The 18480-nt window shown below is 47.4% G+C and overlaps 1 non-coding gene across 1 annotated transcript; it reads left to right on the forward strand.

Annotated features, from left to right (window-relative positions):
* Nucleotides 1-7054: 7054 nt before the first annotated feature.
* Nucleotides 7055-7193, forward strand: LOC115031861. The gene has a single exon (XR_003837498.1). It is a non-coding gene; the product is annotated as a U4 spliceosomal RNA (small nuclear RNA).
* The last annotated feature ends 11287 nt before the right edge of the window (nucleotides 7194-18480 follow it).

Genomic DNA, 18480 nt, shown 5'->3' on the forward strand with positions numbered 1-18480 from the left:
CTGATTGCAGAGACCACGCTGTCCTATTAGCACCTGGTACAGACACCTAGGTTACTGTGGGCTTCTTGGGTCTAACACCTACTCACCTTCTAGAGAGCTAATGGGTGCAGTCTCAGCAGCCCCTTGCCCTGTAGAACTGTCTCGAACACGTTGAGCTCAGGAGCATCCCTGTGGGGCAGCTCAGAGGTGCTGGCCCCAAATTTGCGAGGGTCACATAAGGTTTGCTCCAGGAACAAAGGCACTCAGCTTGTGAAGTAACACCTCCCTCCTGACCTGCCACAGTACCTCGGACCCAGTGACAGCGAGTGACAGCCCATGTGCCCCAAGCCTTGGCTTTTACTGTTAGTGCTCTGGGCAAGTGAGAGGTCTGGTTTTCTCCTCTCTGCTGATGAGTGTTCTTCTTACACGTCAGGGTCTGGGATTTGGTGTTGCTCAGTGGTTTGGTTTAATGATGGTTGTAGTCTGCTTGCTTCAGGCGCCCTTCTCTCTCAAGGCAGCCACAGCCACGTGTTCCCATGAGCCCCAGCTGTGCCTTGAATGGGGTTTGTGCGCCCAGCCCCACCCCAATCCCACCCCACCCGACCCCAACCCTCTACATGCTCAGCTTCTGTTTGGAGGATCTTACTTCTCACCTGCATAGTCCAGGCTGTCCTCAGACTCACAACAAAGTAAAGTTCCTTTCACCACGTACTCACACATGCACGCATGCGTGCACCTGAATGAACACACACACACACACACACACACACACACACACACACACACACACACTGGGATGACAGGTATATTCCACCATGCCTAACTATGTGTTGAAATTCAGTGCCCACTGGGAGGCTCCAAGGGGACAGGACTTTAGTCCGACTGTCATCCAGTCAGGGCTCTGGAAGGGGGATCTGAATAGGCAGTCATCAGGGTGGTGCACCTGACTGAGTCCTGGTGGCTTTTTAAAAAGGACTGGCTAAGCCGGGCGTGGTGGTGCACGCCTTTAATCCCAGCACTTGGGAGGCAGAGGCGGGNGGNTTTCTGAGTTCAAGGCCAGCCTGGTCTACAAAGTGAGNTCCAGGACAGCCAAGGCTACACAGAGAAACCCTGTCTCGAAAAACCAAAAAAAAAAAAAAAAAAAGGACTGGCTATAGGGCCATCCCTTGTCTCCAAGAGATGGCTGGGCCACCTTGGGATGCTGCCAACCACAAACCACCACCAGATGGAGCACCTGCACCTGGGCTCTGACACTGGGGACAGTGAGCGGAATCAAACTTTACAAAGCAACCTAGCTTTGAGCACATCACTAGATCAACAATGACGACAACGAGAAAGAGACAGAGACAGAGAGAGACACACACAGAGACAGACACAGAGAGAGAGACAGACAGACAGACAGACAGACAGACAAACAGAGGACTAAACCTGCCCTCAAAAGCCTATACCACTGAGAAATATGACCAGACCTTAGTAACCGTGGTAGGAAGGCTGGGACTCAGGATTAGTAAACAAATCCCACCAGACCACCCAACTTCAAGGTCTCTTTTCCTTCAGGGTGTATCTGCCCCCAGGAAATCTTTGATCTAAAAGTACCACTCTGACATTACTCCTGTGGAAGGACAGCTGAGGGCCCAGACCTGAGCTCTGAGCCAGAGGGAGGGAGGAGGATGCTGGTGTCCCTGGACTCATCCAGCAGAGGGACCAGTGGTCATCTAGGGGATTGCTGAGCTCATTCTCTGGGATGGACAAAGAATTGAACATCCAGGAAAGCCCGGAGTCCAAGCCACAGAGACAGGGACTCTGACTTGGGAATGTTTCTGTTTAGGAGTATGGGCGCTTTACCTGCATCTATGTATCTCATGTGCCTGGTACAGAGGCCAAAACACCGAGTTGAATCCCTGGAACTGGAGTTACAGATGGTTGTGAGCCACTATGTAGATCGGTACTGGGAGCTGAAGCTGGGTCCTCTGGAAGAGCAGCCATTTCTCCAGCCCTGGGCTGGCTATTTTACAGGGTCCTCTATTGGTTCTGTTTAAGGCACTCAGCCTTGCAGCTGTTTCTTTTCACAAAGTCTCTTGAGAATAAGCCACCATCACCTCAGGGACCTGCTGTCACATTCCCTGTCAAACACTCTCAATCCCTACTGTTCAGAGATCAACAGCCACTGCTGTCAGGGGCAGGGGTGATGACTGAGGGAAGGGGCATCGTCTCGGGGCAGTGCAGGTCCAAGAAAGGGGATTCTTATGGGACGGGCTCCCATATGGGGAACAGTGACCCCACGGCTTGAAGATGGTTGACATTCTCTATGGGCTTACCTAGAACTCAGGTTGTGTCTTTTCTCTAGAGACCTTATACCCCATTATGACTAGAAAGTTGAGGGGGTCCTTGAGTCTCTCCCCAGATTCCCCACAGAGGCATAGGTCATGTACATGTTGGAGTGAGTTTTTGATGGGGACTTGACCAGTCTCTGAGGTCCTGGGAGTAGGACCTTCCAAGTGTCTTGTCTGGCCTTGCCAGTTGGTTAGCTTCTTTAAAAACAACAGTGGGCCTGTCTCCCTTGGCCGCAGGTCAGGGCTGCAGTGTTGAGCTAAGACAAAGTCACGGTGTCCCCTATTTAGTTATTAAGAATTCATTAGTGAGAAATAATTGTCTAAAACATCTCATATGCAATTAAACCTAATATCTGGCCTTATGATTCCCCCCTGGACTGTTAAATTAGCAAGCCAATCATTTTCATCTTTGATTATACATTCCTCCTGAGCGTTTAAAACCATGTCAGCGGCCAGAATCAATCAAGGCCAGTTGAGAATCTACTCCCCCTCACTCCTGGCCTCAGGATCCTCTAGAGCCCCATCCCCATCCCCTCACCGTTTATCAGTTTTTCCGTCTAGGTGAGGTTAAGTTGAAGGCCTTGTTTGAACATTTTCCTCCATATTGATTGTCCTATTCATAGACTGGACCCTGCTTTGCGCTAACTGGATGGGCTCTCCATGGCTTCCACAAACAAGAGAACAGGTGGTCTCCTCATAGTTACACAACATTTTGAGATATGCTTGCACAGTCCCCTGGGACCTACTTGACCTTGGAGGGCAAGGTGAAAAACAGTCTCCCTTTTAATATCATTAGTATGGCCTCCAAGTGTGGTTATAGGAAACCCAGAAGGTCAGTTACCCCATCTTATGCTTTAACTGTTGTGTGATATTTAGATAAATCTTGTGCAGAAAACAAACCTTAAAACTAGTTAGACGTATCTTTTCCTTTTAAGCCAGTCCTTGTGATTGCTATAGAGTTGCCCAACAACTCCATTGACCTAAGCTCAGATTTGATATTAATGTATTACACTTTGACTCTTACATAGCTTATGTAACTTGCCTACGTTTTAAGATAATGGTCTTTTCCATTCTGGAAAAACATCTGGCAATCTTAGGAAACATTGTAACATCGCTAAGTCAACAGCCAGCAAGCCTAACTTTGAAGATCTTTTGCAAGCTGGCACTTCTGGGGTCATAAAGAGGGCCGGTGTTTAGTTTGGAAGATATCACAGTACAACATCACCTTAATAAAAGAAAGCTGGGAGGTGGAGAGATGGGTCAGTGGTCAAGAGCTCTGCTTTCTCTTCCAGAGGATCCAGGTTCAATTCCCAGCACCCGCACGGCAGCTCACAACTGTTTATAACTCCAGTTCCAGTGGAGCTGGCGCCTCCCACACACGCACATGCAGGTAACACACCAATGCACACAAAATTTTTAAAAAGAAAGAAATCATTTTTTAAAAGGTTGAATAATAACACATAATATTACCTGTGTGCATATGGTTAAACTATAGGACGTGTAAGTTCCCAGGTGACCCACGACAGCCTTCATACAGCACAGAGTGATCTACCACACTGTGTGCTTTCAGTGTTGAATGAATGAAAGCAAGGAGGAGAGTTAAATAAATGAGATAAATACTAGTCACAGTGCCTTTACACTCTGGCTGCAGCTAGGAGCTGTGGGATTGAAGTGAGCCAAGATTATGATGTCCCACCTCTGGGCAACGTCTTTCTCATCAGGAAAAAAAATCATTAGGGAGAAATAGTTGCCTAAATATTGTCTCACACTCAGGTAAGCATCACCCCACACACACCCCTTAGACTATCTTCTGTCACCTCCTTTCTTGCTGCCACAGAGTCGGGGACAACCTAATTCAGCAACTGGGATTTTGGAGGACTATTTTATAACAGATGCTTGAAGTCTGAAGTTGGAGACCCAAATCCTATCTCCAAGCCAAATGGCACAGGGCAATTTATAGAAAAGGTATTTATTTGCTCCTCTATAAAACTCAGCCCAGGGTCCTAAGGCAACTACTGCCCAGTGCCACATAGCACGGAGGGACACAGCACTTCTGAGATGACCCCAGACACCCAGAGCCCCAGGTGCCACTAGGAGGATGAGTGTGGGGAGATGGACGAGAAAGAGAAGCAGAACAGAGTGTTCAAATGAAGAGGGCAAGAACTGGAAATTCCAGGGTAGTGAGGGTGAGGTCCTGGCCACTGTCAGGTCCTGGCCCAAGCTGCTGCTGAGAACCATGTCTGGGTGCCTGGCCCTGCAGCAGTAGGGGTCTGTTACCACCAAAGGCCACATGGATGTCTCTAGTCTGGGCTGCTGCCTGAGCCATGTTGATGTCTGAGGGCTGAACAGAGAGGGCCCCAGCCAGCCCCTCGCTGGCTATAGAACTCAGGCGATCAGCCCCACACCTCACCTGGACAGCACAGTAGAGCTGACCCTTCTGGGAATGAGAGTGGGTGAACTGGCCCTGCCCCTCCCCTGGGCATTGCTGGAGAGCTGGCTTAGGTTGGTGTAAGCATGGGAGAGTTGTCAGGCTGACACCAACTCAGATACCACCCAGGCCCAGGGCTCTGAGTTGATCCACTCCAACATCTACCCTATCTATAAACTGCTGGGGTGTTTGAAGGGGCTGGTCCTACAGATCCAAAGCTGCAGGACCTCCATGACACAGGGCAACAGCAGGATATCTGAGAGAAGTCCTCGTGAGGATCCAGGAATGATTGTGGGGCAGAAGCCAGAGGCCTCAAACCAGACCAATGACTCACTGCAATGATCATTTGCAAGAGAAGCTGTTTGGGGAAAGGGGTATACTGTGAGACATATCGTGACACGGTGAGATTTTAGAATTTTGTTTGTTTTCTGACACGGTGAGATATTAAAAATGTGTTTTCTTTGGGGGGAGGGTTGCAAGGGTGGAGGGGGAATATGGAGGAATGGGGAGATGAGTGGGGACCGGGGTGCATGATGCGAAATGCACAAAGAATCAATAAACAGTTTTGAAAAAAAAAACCTGAACCCAGTGGTTTACACTTGACAGACTTGCTGTGAGTCTGAGGACACAACCCCTGCCTTTATAATAGTAGAGGTGTATCCAGATGGCTCATTCAGTGGGTTGCTCATTAGAAACAGTGGCTGACCGATTTCATGAAAAATGTAATTCCCTGTTTTTCTTTATGTTCTTCCAAAATCTTTAAAGTACATAAGCTTAGTGTTTCTGTTGCTGTGATATAAAGTCATGACCAAATCAACTTGGGGAGGAAAGACTTAATTTCAGCTTGCTTGTCCTGATCACAATTCATCATGAAGAAAGTCGGAGCACGAATTCAAGGCAGGAACCTGTGACCACAGAGGGGTGCTGCTTACTGGCTTGCTCCCTCCTCGGTCGCTCAGCCTGCTTTCTTATACTATCCAAGACTACCTGCCCAGGGTGCAGTGCCTCCTTCAGTGAGCTGGGCCCTCCCACATCAACCATTGAATCAAGATAATATCCCAGGGATTGCCTGCAGACCAATTTTATGGAGACATTTTCTTAATTAGGAGTCCCTCTTACCAAATGACTATCTCATATCAAGTTGAAAATAAAACCCAGCCAGCAATGAGGTCACAGGTGAGTTGGGTGAATACCCTTGATCAAGGGAGATTTAGATGACATCAGTATCTGCCTTTACCAACATCCACCTTGCCATGGCTAGGCTTAGGGTGACTGCCCTGGCTAGTTTATGTCAACTTGACACAAGCTAAAGTCTCTGAGAGAAGGACACCTCAGTAGAAAAAAAAAAGTCTCCATAAGATTGGCCTGTAGGCCAGAGGGCTTTGGCACAAAATTCTGCCAGACTTTCAAAGACGATATAATGCCAATACTCCTCAAATTATTCCACAAAATAGAGACAGGAGGAGCATTGCCAGGTTCGTTTTATGAGGCCTCATCACCCTGATACCCAAATCACACAAGATTCAACAAAGAAACATTACAAACCAATTTCCCTTATGAACACAGATGCAAAAATACTCCACACAAATCTCACAAACTGAACTGAAGAACTTTGTCAAAAGGTCACCTACCACGACCAGGCTTCATCCCAGGGATGCAGGGATGGTTCAACATGAAAGCCAGTCAAGGTAATCCACCATATAACAAACCGAAGGAAAGGAAAACACGGGACTGTCTCAGGAGAAGCTGAAAAGGCCTATGACAAAACCCAACACCCCTTCATGATAAAATTTGGAGAGATTAGGTGGGGAATACAGGACCACACCTAAACATAATAATGGCAATTTACAGTGATCCTTTAGCCAATGTCAAATTAAAAGGAGAGAAGCTCAAAGCAATTCCACTAAAATCAAGAACAAGACAAAGCTGTCCACTCTCTCCATGTTTATTCAACATAACACTTGCAGTTCCAGCTGGGGCAATAAGACAACTGAAGGAGATCAAGGGGATAAAATTTGGAAAGGAAAAAGTCATGGAACTGTTCCTTGCAGATGATATGATAGCATACACAAGGGACATCCCGAACTCTCCCAGAGAACTCCTACAGCTGATAATCACCTCCAGCAAAGTGGCTGCATACAAGATTAACTCAAAAAATCAGTAGCCCTCCTGTATACAAATAATAAGCTGACTGAGAAAGAAATCAGGGAAACAGAACCCTTCATAACAGCCACAAACAATATAAAATACCTCGGTGTAACTCTAACCGAGCCAATGAAAGACTTGTTGGATAAAAACTTGAAAGATTTAAAGAAGCTTTTTGCAGTGGCAGTATCGTAGCTAACGAGGTTTATCTGAGGCACAATTATTGCTAATTGAAAGATTTAAAGAAAGAAAGTGAAAAAGATCTCAGAAGATGGAAAAATCTTCTATGCTCATGGATCAGTAGGATTAACATGGTAAAGATGGCCATCATACCAAAAGCAATCTACAGATACAATGCAATCCCCATCAAAATTCCAACACAATTCCTTATAGACCTTGAAAAGACAATATTTAACTTCATATGGAAAACAAAACAAAAAAACCCAGGATAGTTAAAATAATCCTGTACAATAACGGAACTTCCAGAGGTATCACCATCCCCGATTTGAACTACATACAGAGCAATAGTGATCAAAAACTTCATGGTATTGGTACAGAAACAGACAGGTTGATCAATGGAATCTAATCAAAGACCCAGAAATAAACCTGCACACCTACGGACACCTGACCTTTTTTTTTTTAAATAAAGAAGCCAGAAATACACAATGGAAAAAAATAAAGTATTGTCAATAAATGTTGCTGGCCTAATTGAATGTCTGCGTGTAGAAGAATGCAAATAGATCCATATTTATCACCCTACACAAAACTCAAGTCAAGTGGATCAAAGACCTTAACATAAAACCGTATATACTGATCCTGATAGAAGAGAAAGTGGGGGACGACCTTGAACTCATTGGCATAGGAGACAACTTCCTGTACAGAACATCAATAGCACCACCACTCAGATCAATAATTAACAAACAGGACCTCAGGAAACTGAAAAGTTTCTGTAAGGCAAAGGACACTGTCAATAGGGCAAAATGGTAGCTTACAGACTAGAAAAAGATTTTCACCAATTTCACATCTGATAGAGGGGTAATATCCAAAATATACAAAGAACTGAAAAAAAAACACACACACACACACAAGACATCAACAAACCAAACAATCCAACTAAAAATAGAGTACAGATCTAAACAGAGAATCCTCAACATCGTAATCTCAAATGGCTGAGAAACACCTAGAGAAATAAATGTTCAACATCCTTAGCCACCAGGGAAATGTAACTCAAAATTACTTTGAGATTCCACCTTACACCTGCCAGGATGGCTAAAATCAATAACAAAAGTGACAGTTGCTGCTGGTGAGGATGTAGAACAAGGGAAACGCTACTCCATCACTTGTGGGAGAGCAAACTTGTACAGCCACTATGGAAGTCGATCCACCTCAAGACCTAGCTATACCACTCCTGGACGTATACCCAAAAGACATTCCCTCCTACCACAAGGGCACTTGCTCAACTACGTTCATAGTGGCTTTATTTATAATTAGCCAGAAACTGGAAACAACACAGATGCCCCTCAACTGAAGAATGGATAAAAGAAAATGTGGTACATTTGCTCAATGGAGTATTACTCAGCATTTTAGAAAATGACATCGTGAGATTTGCAAGCAAATGGATGGAACTAGAAGAAAAAAATCATCCTGAGGTAACCCAGGTCAAGAAAGATGAATATGGTATGCAGTCACTTATAAGTGGACATTAGCTGTTAAGCAAATGACAGTCATGGTAGAGACCACAGACCCAGAGAGGCTAAACAAGAGGGGACACATGGATCTCCCTGGGAAGGGAACATAGAATAGATTTTGTAGGTGGACTGGGGGGGGGGATTTGAGCAGGAGGGATCAGGTGGGGAATGGAGGGAGAGGGAAGACTGGAATTGGAGGGTATTTTGGGGGTTATGTGGAGACCTAGTACAGTGGAATTTTCCTGGAATCCACGAGAGTGACCCGAGTGAGGACTCCTAGTAGCAGATGACATGGATTCTGAACCAGCCATCTTCTCTAACCAGGCTAGGCTTCCAGTAGTGGGACTGGAACCAACCCAGCCACAAAATCTTCCACCTACAATTTGTTCCTGCATGCAAGATGTGCTGGGGTAATGGTGGCTCAGAGCTTATGGAAGTGGCCAACCAATGACTGGTTTAACTTGAGGCCCACACCGCAAGGAGAAGTCTAAGTTCATTATTGCCTGGATGACCAGGAACCAGAGACTGGATAGCCTAGAGACTCAGGGTGGAGCCAAACACCACCGCCATAAAAATAAAATCAGATCAACGAATGATTCCTAATGATGTTCTGCTATACTCATGATGCCTAGTCCTGTTGTCATCAGATAGGCTGCCTCTGGAAGCTGATGCGAATAGACAAAGAGACCCACAACCAAACATTAGGTGGAGAGAGTGCTAGGTTGAAGTCTCCATGTGTTTTTCCCCTTGGAGCTTGGAACCCTGCAGAAGATCGGGAAGGGGAATTGTAGGAGCCAGAGGGGGTCAAGGACACTGAAAGAACAGAATCAACTAAGTTCTTGGTGTTTTTTGGGGGGGGACTCCTGACAGTAGGGGTGTCTCTGACTCTTATGCTCTTGGGATCCTTTTCCTCCACTGGGCTACCCCACCCAGCCTTGATGAAGGGTTTGTACCTGGTCTTATAATATCTTGTTGTGCTGTGTTCAGTAGATAACCCTGGGAGGCCTGCCCACTGGGGGGCAGTGAACATGGGGGAAAGGAGAGGTGGGGAGGCAGGGAGGTGTGGAGGGAGGGGAAGCAGATGTATTGTATGAGAGAAGAATAAATAAAAATGTGAAGAGACTGGCCTGTAGGAATTGATATGGGAGGTCCCAGCCCATGGTGGGTGGTGCCACACCTAGGCTGGTGGTCCTGGGTTCTGTAACAAAGCAGGCTGAGCAAGCCATAAAGAACAAGCCAGTAAGCAGCACCCCCCCACCCCCATGGCCTCTGCATCAGCTCTTGCCTGCAGGTTCCTGCCCTGCTTGAGTTCCTGCCCCAGCTTCCTTCTCGATAATGAACTTGATATGAAGCACAAGCAAAACTAACCCCTATCCTCCGTGTTGCTTTTGGTCTTGGTGTTTCTTCACAGCCATGAAACCCTAAGACAACATAGAAGCCTGTGCTCACAACCAATTTCCGTGCGCCTGCATATGAAGGCACACAGCCTCAACAACCCAATGCCCTCTCTTCTTACTTCAGACTCCGCTGAACAAAGTTGTGAGAACAAAGGTGGTCAGAATTCTCCCATCATCGCCTATAAGGGAGACCTCCCAGGGGATGCTGGGATCACACCTTCTGACTAAGGAGATCAGGATTTAGTTTGAGTGTTTGAGAAAGCAGCTGGGTGGTGACTTTGGAGGGTGGTGATCTTGGAATTGGTTTGCCCCATGTGCCATAAAATTGAGGGGGAGAGATACAGAAGTCTTGGGCCAGGGTTCCCTACCTGTAGTCCCTCGTCCTCTCCAGGCTGTCAGCAGTAGGCAGCCAGTGCACGCCAGTCTGTCCTAGGGAGAGGCTGGCTTACATAATGGGTTTTCCACACCTGCCCACAACACAGGCCCCTACCACCTCCCACTTTTTTCTTCTAATCTTTCTTATGGACATGCCACTGTCTTGTCCTTGGTCACAAGGAGTCAGGCCCAGGTTTCCCATAGTTCTGTTTGCATTCAAGACATTTTGATGCTACCAGTCTTCAAAACACTGGATTTGCCAGAAGAACCACTCTCCGTGTAAACCACATCAGCTCCAAGAGGTACCAGGAGCTGCACTGACTGAGTCCAGTAAGAGCAAGCTGTGTGATGGGGCTGTTCTGCTCCAGCCTCACGCCACCCCAAACCCCACAGTTAAGATACCAGCAGTGCTCAGTAGCTCAGACTTCACAGAGCTAGAGACAGATGCAGACAGGAGGTAGGTAGGTGCTAGCTCATTAGCCCACATGTGTTACATAGTTACAAATCCTGTTACATAGTTACAAATAATCAAGGTCTGGGCAAGGGTCGGGAAGGGGGGTGCCAAGCCTCATCATGAGTGTGTTTTCTAAAAAGTCCAGACTTTGGGCTCTGCCTCACTCTGGGACCAATTTATAATTCCCATTTTCATTTACAGAAATGCCAGAGAAAGGGATTCCTAGCCCATTCTCTGTCACAGCTGACAGGCGGGGTTATTTCTTTCTTACAGCTGTGCCTCTGGTGCCTGTCACATTCTGATCCCCAGATGAGCAGTCAGGGGGCTTCACCCGTGACTTGACCCCAAGCCTAGTGTCATCCAACTGAAACAGGTTACATTTGGCTCAGGGCCCCTCCAGGTTGGTCTGAAAGGCTCCAGACATGCGCTGGGCCTGTGTTCAGCCACTGCTATTTATCAGCTGCTCTTGCCTGGTTTTCATTCGAAACTGGCTATTCCTATCCATCTTCCCTGTTACACATCATGACACAAACATGGGGCCAAGGGCTCAACATTCCGACAAGGATGAAGGAAGTGAACTTGGGCATGGGTACCTGCTTGGATTATTTACTCTTGCCCATGTGCCCATGTGTAATACCCATGACCTTAATGACCTTCTAGTATAAAAACCCACTGTTACAACCTAGAGAGATGCTACCTCTGATCCATTTCTTACATCTATAATCTAGGCGCAAGCACGGACTCCACCCAGCGTGAATAATTTGTGCCATGTACCTGTAATTGGAAGAGTACAGAATGCTTTCTCCTCATCCCATTTCTGCTACAGCAAAGGAGAAGTAAAAACAAAACAGGAAGCTGGGAAGGGGGTCCTGAGCGCATAGTAGGTTAGAGCAAAAGGAGGCAGCAAGGGGAGGGGGAGAATACTCATCCTCAAACAGAGAGAAACAAGCTTAGAGACACCAGGTAGAAGGAGCAGCCACTGAGACCCTGTGGGGCCTTCCTTTTCCAGCCACTGAGACCTGGTGGGGCCTTCCCTCCTTTCCAGCCACTGAGACCTGGTGGTCCCTCCCTCCTTTCCAGCCCTGCACCCAAGCAGGCTGATCCTTTCTGGCTGCCACCTGTTGCTGTCAGAACCTGGTCCTGGGCTACAACAGCACTTTCACATGCGCTTCCAAGATCGAGGCTGGGGAATCTCTTAAGTGTCCTTTAGCTGTATGAACTGACTGTCACAGAGGTGGAACCCAGGATAAGGCTGTACCACTGAGTCTCCCCTGCAGCCCCACAGACACTGCCCTGAACTTTTCCCTACTAACCCGTCAGCTTAGGGGCCTCTGGAGCCTGCTGTTTGTTTTCTGCAAGGCCAGCAGAGAGCATTACCTATACAAAGCGGACACGGGGGTGGTGGTGGTGGGAGCCTGGGCTAAGGAGGGGGCATATGTGTAAGAGAGCATTTACCCTGATACCCAAAAGCATCCATGTGGGCTCTGGAGAAACAGCTAAGGCCCCTCAGAGGTACCAACCTGCAACAAAGCTTTCCTACCCAGACAGCCTCTGCCCTCTTGCTCAGTTGTACCCTCCTTCATTTGAATTTCAGGCTCTCCCCACCCTGACCTCAAAGCAGGCTTTCTTCCCTCTACATCAGAAAACTTCAAGACTACTTTGAGTTTTGCTCAAGAGGAAACAGAGCAAGTCTTCCTTGCCTCCTGCGGGCCCCAGGTGCCTACACTTCGCTATTTACAGCTCAAGGGCCCAAGAGCCCAATGCCGACTGAGAGCAATTGAGCTGAGGGAGGCCTGTGGTGACCTTCCCACGGCCCTTTCCCAGGTATAGCAAGCGGGAAGAGCTCTCTCTTCCTCCCCGGGAAGACAATTAGTTCCTTGAGATCCACTTCACAATATCTCTTGACCCGGGAGTTCTGGCATGAGCTCCTGCTCTCGTTCCTCTAGGAAACATTTCCTGCCAGCCACCTCCACCCAGCCGTAGGAAGTCAGTGACCGACTGAAGCCCGCTCCCTGATTCTCCTTGTTCGCAATGGCGGTGTAGCTGACTGGGTTCGACCATGCTAGTTGTGGGGGGTGTCCCCTTGTTCAGAAGGAGCCCTTACCAGATTGTCACGGCATTCTTCAAGTCTTCGATTTGTAGTCAGGTGTACACCCTTAAGTAGGTGTCTCCAAACTGAACAGGAGAAGCCAGGACATGTGATGGGGGTGCTGGGAGTCATCTAGGGGGTCACTGAACTCCTTCTCTGGTGACAAAGAACCGAACATCCAGGAGACACCATGGAGAAAGGAAAAGTAACGGCTCCGCTCCTTCAGGCTGGAGAAACCCCGTGGGAGTCCGCTCCGGCCTGGGTATTTTATAAATCCCTAAGTCTTCCTCTCGCCCCTATTGGTCCTGTTTAGATACCCACCCCCCACGCCTTCTCGCAATGACTTCTGGGAACAAGAAGACGCCCTCTCAGAGGGCCTCATTTTCCTTTCCTTGTCTACGTATGTCCCTCTAACTCTCCTTCAACCAGAGGAATCCCGGGGAAGGAGAGCAAAGGTGGAGATAGAAAGAAGGTGCTGCAGAGATGCGGACAGGACCAGAGAGGGAAGAGATCAAGAACGGGAGCTGGAGAAAGTCACCGTTTGTTTAAAAGTTATCATCAGCATATACAGAAAGCGGTGAAGGTAAACTCTGCACTTGCTGGGAGCTTGATTTGAAATCACTGAAATTTTAAAAAAAGGTTTAGAAACATCTTTGGCCAGCAGGAAACTTACAATCATTGTTATAATGTGTTGCAAAAATATTTTAAAGGTGGAGCTCGAGAAATGGCTCAGAAGTTAAGAACCCTCGCAGCTCTTGCAGAGGACCAGTATTCAGTTCCCAGCACCCACAGTGAGTTGCTCAAAACTACTTGTAATTCTAGCACCAGGGGATCCGTTGTCTTCTGGCCCCTCTGTGTTTTGGCACACAATAGAAAAACAAGTGTGCATGTATGCATGCATACACACACACATGCACACTGAAAATTATTAAAATAAATATTTTAATGTCCTATTTTATGAAAGATGTGCTGCTCAGAATCATTTTTAGTTTATGAGCAAGACACATGAGTTATTTCCCTGTATGTATGTATGTGTCTATGTGTGTATGTATGTATCTGCATCCTGCATGCATGTATATTTCTCAGCATGTATGCCTGATGCCAGCAGAGGTTTAATGCAGATTATTGGATTTATTGGATCTCGAGTTACAAATGATTGGTTGTGAGCCACCTTATGGGTGCTAGGTACTAGGGCCAGATCCTACACAAGAGCAACAACTGCTCTTAACCATGAAGCCATCTGTGATAGTTTGTATATACTTGGCCCAGGGAGTGGCACTGTTAGGAGGTGTGGCCTTGCTGGAGTAGGTGTGTCACTGGGTGTGGGCTTTAAGACCCTCATCCTAGCTGCCTGGAAATCAGTCTTCTCCTACTGGCCTTCAGATGAAGATGTAGAACTCTCAGCTCCTCCTCCACCATGCCTGCCTGGGCGCTGCCATGCTCCCACCTTGATGATAATGGACTGAACCTCTGGTCCTGTAAGCCAGCCCCAATTAAATGTTATCCTTATAAGAGTTGCGTTGGTCATGATGTCTGTTCATAGCAGTAAAACCCTAACTAAGACACCATCTCTCCATTCCTCCTTAAAATACTTTTGTTCTCTTGCAATAAAATATAAAAACAGAACCCTGAAAAATGAAATCATCCTCTTCATGAGCCATTGTTGATAGCAACAGTTCCTGTTCACTGTGTCCTTCTAGGATGTTCACCAAGGCCATAGCTGTACCCCTCTCATTTATTTGAACTTCAGTCAAGAAGGACTTCCCTGGGTTGACTTAGTAGTCAGGACTTCTCTTGGAAAAGGTATTATGCAAATCCCCAGGTGTCTAGATCACAGGTGATTGGCCAAGTCACTCAAGAGCCCTGACACTGGGCAAGGGGCTCCCTTTCAAATCTCCTTTGCTCACACATCATCTTTGGGTCTGTGCACTTGTGACTGTGGTACCTGTGGGGACAAAGGGTGCAAGGGCCAACAGGGCAGAGGTCATGGGAACTGCTAGCCTCCAGAACAGTCTATGAGTAGAAGGAGATGGGAAATGGAGCCAGGGAAGATACAGAGACCATTTCCTGAAAGGGGCAGCAAGGAACCCTGGCCTGTCCCCTCTCATCTCCCACAGCCCTGGGTGGGGTCCCAAGTTTAGCCTAATCTGAGATATATTGGTCATCTCATGATTTTTGTGACAAAGTATCTGAGAACCGCATTTAGAGATGAAGGGTTTACCTTGGCCCATGGTTTCAGTGCATTGCTTACAGGCTGGAAGCACAGCAGAAACGCCACGGCAGAAGGAAATGGCTGAGGAAAGCTGCTCACCCTGGAGATCAGGCAGCAGAGGGTGAAGCACAAAGGGTCCAGGAACAAGACAAAGCTTGTAAAAAGCATGGCCCCAGTGACCACCTCCGCTATCTGGGCCCAGCATCTGACAGCTCACTCAGCTGAGAACTTAAGTCATTGCTCAGTTTAGTGTCTCTATGGTTCAGTCACCTCTTGGGAAACGAGCCTGCAATACATCAGTTCCCAGGACATTTTATATCCAAACTGTAGCAGCAGCTGTGTTCAGCTTGGTAATTTGTGTGGGCAAGAAACAACCATGACCGGATACCTGAATTCTCTCTCTCTTTTTTTTTTCCTTTTTTTTTTAAAGACTTAGATTTATTTTATGTGAGTATACTGTAGCTGTACAGACAGTTATGAGCCTTCATGTAGTTGTTGGAAATTGAAGTTTTAGGACCTCTGCTCACTCCGGTCGGCCCCACTCGCTCTGGTCAACCCCGCTGGCTCAGGTCCAAAGATTGATTTATTATTAGGTATACTGTAGGTGACTTCAGACTCACCAGAAGAGGGTGGTTGTGAGCCACCATGTGGTTGCTGAGAATTGAACTCAGGTCCTCTGGAAGAGCAGCCAGTGCTCTTAACTGCTGAGCCATCTCTCCAGCCTCGATACCTGATTTATCTAACAGAGCCACATGTCACACAGAAGAACCCGGACTTAGCTCATGGGCTATGGAATTTGCAAATCAATCAATCAATCAACCAATCAATCTTGTGCAGTGTGCTTGGATACAGTTGAGGGTCATCTCGCTATACTAATGCTCTGCGTTACTAGGAGGCTCTGTGACTGTGACATCCTGGAGAGCAACACACGTAGGTCCTCATAAAAGTGATTGTCTGCTCTGGAAAACTGCTAAGTAAAAATCACAAAGGCAGGAAATGAGGGAAAACACTAAGAAAGTGTTGGTAGAAACTGAAATCTCCGACCACAAATTCCCATCGTGGCTACTCCCCAAGAATGGGCAGGAACCTCCACCCAAGAGAGAAAGCTCAGAAGACACTGCTCTTGGGTCCAGGCTGTGTTCAAGGTGTTAGTTCACACACCCTTTAAGGAAGGAGAGCATGGCTCAGGATAGGCTGCCTAAGTCACCGTTTGTGAGCTAGGTATTCCTATGAGCCCAGAGCCAGGGCTTGTCTTCCTGGACGTATCTTTTCCTTGGGGTACCCAAGCCCAGGCCTTCAGATGGATTTAAAATCACCTTCTACTCACTGGGTGCCAATGTTCCTTGAAAGCAACTTGCAGGGCCAGTTGCCTCTGGCAAGTTGTCCCCAGTCTCTGACTCCATGCTGAAGGCTGCCTCCCAGTAACAATCAAGCATCAGACCCCATCCAGCCCTGGGGCCACTCAAATCTGACACCATTTCAAAGATGATCAAGAAACCCAGAGGTCAATATCCTGATCCTCCAGGGTCAGTGCTGACCACGTTTCAGCCCCAGATCTGTCACCCTTCCCTTTCCACTTGGCTTCAGTGTGGCTCTCCCATCCTGGTGATATGGGAACCCCTTGGTGGTCATTGGCTCTGGTTGTGGGTGAGGCCAAGACTGGAAACCTGGTTTGACTGTTAGGATCCCAGAGAACCTTGCCTGCCTGTTTAGGTGGACAGTGTCCTCCTACGGATTCGGATGGTGCTTGGCTCTGTGGCATCAGAACAAAATGACCATAAAAAAAAAAAAACCAAAACAAAATTACATTAAAATAACCTCAAGTAGAAATCCTGCCACAGCCCTCAACCCCAGATCCTTATCTTATACCTAAAAATGCATCCAACTGAATCCATCCATCCATTGCAAAGCTCAAGGAGCCTCCAGGTGATCTTTAAAAATATTTATGTGCGTGTGTGTGCATATGCATGTGTGTGTGTGTGCATGAACTTTTTGAGTGCAGGTTCCTGCAGAGTTCAGAATGCGTGTGTAGGATCCCTGGAGTTGGAGTTATAGGTTCTTATGAACTACCTAGTGTGGGTGCTGGGAACTGAATTTGGGTCCTCTGTAAGAGCAGCAAATGTTCTTAACTGCTAAGCCATTTCTCTAGACCCAGATGTCTATCGGTCAGTCTGTCTGTCTGTCTCTCTCTGCAACATTAGAAGGAAACTTACAGTAAAACAAAACAAAAAAATGCTAAATTTTCTCTGCCTTATTACTCATTTTTGTTGTTTTTTTGTTGTTGTTGTTGTTTTTAACCTGTGTGTTTATACTTAGCTTTTGTGTACACATTGGGTAGGAAGAGAGGGCCTTGCCCAGGGCCTGTTCACAGTCAACTACCTGTTTGTGTTAACCCATTGCAGGCAGGCCACACACAAACAGAACATGACCTGTACCCTTGATGAGCCCAGAGGAAGTGGGATCTGTCCCACCTGCCTCACAGGAAGTGCCCATGGTGCTGCCCACCCACCCTTGTGGGTAGTGGCCGCATATATACTCCTGCACCCACACAGTCAGGTGCTGAACCTGGCTCCTGGGAAGCCGCCAGGCATGGCCTGGCTGTAGATTGAGAGATCTGAACCCTCCAGGCCCTGGGTCGGGGTAGTGTTGTTCATCTGGATGCCTGCACACGGATTATTCCATCTTGGTGGTTGGCCTCCCTGGCCAGCAGCCAAGCAATTTCTGCCCAGGATGACCCACCTAAGTATTCAAAGATGACCCAATGACCAGAGAAGACAATGTCCCAGTTTGAGGCTCTTGTCGGGCAAAATACTGAACCTGGAAAGGAAAGTGGCAAATACATAACTTTTTACAATCTGAGCTGAGTTCACACTACAACCTCAGAGCCTGAGCTGCTTCGAGCCTCGAGAGCCAGGTGCCTTGAAGAAATGGGAGGGTCTGGAACACATGGGTCTTTCACTTCTGTGCTTGGTAACAAAGAACATGCTTAAATGGAGAGAGGCCTCACTGACTGTGTGATGCGGAGATGCCACCGGCCCCATGTATTCTTCCAGGCCTGCGGAAGTGGTAGCTTGTAGGGTATGCAGGAAGGATTTGGGTCTTGTGCGTCTTCAGTGTCCTCTCAAAGGCTGAGATTTGAAGACATTTTCCTCTGCCTATGGCACTCCTGGTAGGTGGCAGAACCTTTAGGAAGGGTGTCTAGTGGAACAGGGTGTGCCCTGGAAGAGGGATCCTGAGCCTGGGCTCCATCCTTCCTCCTTCCCCTCCTTCCTGTCTGTCATGACATCAACATCTTTGTTCTACTATGTCCTCTTGTCAAGAAATTCTGCCTTAACCCAAAGCAGAAAGAGCCAATCCCAGTACAATGTGCAAAGTGAACT

Source organism: Mus caroli, chromosome 8 (assembly GCF_900094665.2).
Source record: "Mus caroli chromosome 8, CAROLI_EIJ_v1.1, whole genome shotgun sequence".
Classification (NCBI taxonomy): domain Eukaryota; kingdom Metazoa; phylum Chordata; class Mammalia; order Rodentia; family Muridae; genus Mus; species Mus caroli.